This window comes from Atractosteus spatula, unplaced genomic scaffold, assembly GCF_055471065.1.
Source record: "Atractosteus spatula isolate fAtrSpa1 unplaced genomic scaffold, fAtrSpa1.hap1 Scaffold_29, whole genome shotgun sequence".
Taxonomy (NCBI): Eukaryota; Metazoa; Chordata; class Actinopteri; order Semionotiformes; family Lepisosteidae; genus Atractosteus; species Atractosteus spatula.
In genome coordinates, this window is record NW_028296856.1 from 11,546 (window position 1) to 13,396 (window position 1,851).

At 40.7% G+C, this 1,851-nt stretch overlaps 1 non-coding gene across 1 annotated transcript; it reads right to left on the reverse strand.

Annotated features, from left to right (window-relative positions):
• Positions 1-1,450: 1,450 nt before the first annotated feature.
• On the reverse strand, positions 1,451-1,522 carry trnaw-cca (transfer RNA tryptophan (anticodon CCA)). Its single transcript has one exon. It is a non-coding gene; the product is annotated as a tRNA-Trp (tRNA).
• Between the last annotated feature and the right edge of the window lie 329 nt (positions 1,523-1,851).

Consider the following 1,851-nt stretch of genomic DNA (forward strand, 5'->3'; position numbering starts at 1 on the left):
TTTTGCCAGCCGGTAATATTTCTTCTGCACTGATAACCAAGAATTGAATTTCATTTTTCGCAAGCTGTGTGAATTTCATCAAAAACAAGTTTTCCAGAAAGGAAATGAACACATGCATTTAACGAAATCAAGCCCTTTGTGAGTGACCAAAATGGTACGTTCTGTACTACAAGATAGGAAAAAATACACAGCTGGGATTTGAACCTAGGTTCTTTTGTTTAATAAAAAGGCGCTTTAACCAACTAAGCTATGGTGACAGGACAGCTGTTTCCTTTTACAGCCACTTGGACACACCGCTCTGAGACATCTGCGTTCAGTAAGCGCTGAACCTGCTCTCAGAGCAAATTGCCTCTTTTACATACAGTAGCAGCCCCGACACTGAGAAACGAAGAGAACTGGCTTTTATCTGGCATTTTTCATGTCCAATGGGTTTGACATCTCCCAAGGGCGACAGAGTTCTTTTGCAACACTATTTCTTCCTCTTTTTTCTTTCTGTACGCTTTGATAAAAACGAGAAATCGTGCAAGGGAAAAATGTATTTTTTTTTTCATAGAGAAAACGTGCACCAGGAAATGTTGTGTTGAGAAGAAGTGATTTAACATGATACGTGACCTAATTTATCGGAGCAAATGCTCACCCAGCAAGGTCTGGAGAGGTTGGAGAGTCTGGTGGATGTGATAATTATACGGTGTTGTGGAAGAAAGTCTTTCTTTGAATTCTCAATCAATCGGAATTTCAGTGCGAAACATAAACCCTTTGTCTGATTTAATGAGATGATATTTTAAAACATAAAAAATCAGAAAACACGTTTCTCACTTTGAAATTTTAGACGTGGCGGTGTATTACTAGCAGCGGCGCTGAGCACACTATGGGGGAATTCAGGTTATGTGAAATACCAGCGGTTTAATAAATAACGCAGCTGATTTCGGATCATAAGATTATAGGTTCGACTTCTACCTGGCTCGTGTACATTTTATTCAAGCTCCTCAGTAATAGATGTCTATTATGTAATGAACCGCACCTGAAAGCAAACGTTGGGTCTGTTTCCTTTGTTTTCCAGCATGAAATAGCAAATCGTTACAAAAAGCACCTGCTAATGTCCAATAGCGTTTTTTTTTTCAAATTACATTTTCAGGCTTCAGACACTATTTAATAAAAGAAAAGTGTCCGAAACTCCCTAACTTTCAGGTTTGCTTGAACCTGTATTTTTTAAAAAGAAAGTTACCTGAAACTTCCGGGATTCCATTCTATGATGTAGCTGTCTCTAAAGTTGGACGTGATGTTTAGCAGATGTGAACGGTGCCTTTTCTCGTGTTCAAGGCTGTTCGCTGTGTGAGCTCCACACTGCGTGTCCTGTACTGCTCTATTTTGTTTAGATCATCTATGTGGTGTTCAGATAGAACTCAACTGCATGGTGTTCAGGACTAGCAGAACCTGAAAAACTAACAGCTGACTTCGACGTGATTTGAACACGCAGCCTTCTGAACTGGAGTCAGACGCGCTACCGTTGCGCCACGAGGTCGCGGTCATCAGCGTCTTTGAATTCCTCAAAGGAGACAAATCAGCCTCACAAAAAAAAATCTCCTGTGAAGAGCGCTGCTCTTCCGAAGAGAGTCTCTTCTTCCCAGACAACATTTTATTCTTCCTGCGCAGCTCTTGTGCAGGTGTTGTTCTCAATTACAGATCCAGGAACACTGATTTGTTTTCCTATTTTTTTTTAAATTAAGTACCCCATAGTGCAACGGTAGCACGTCTGACTCTAAATCCCCAAGTTCATTTTCAAGGTATATCGGAGTCAACTGATACTGATCAGGTTCTGCTGCTACTGAACCCGCAGTCTTCACCTTAAAG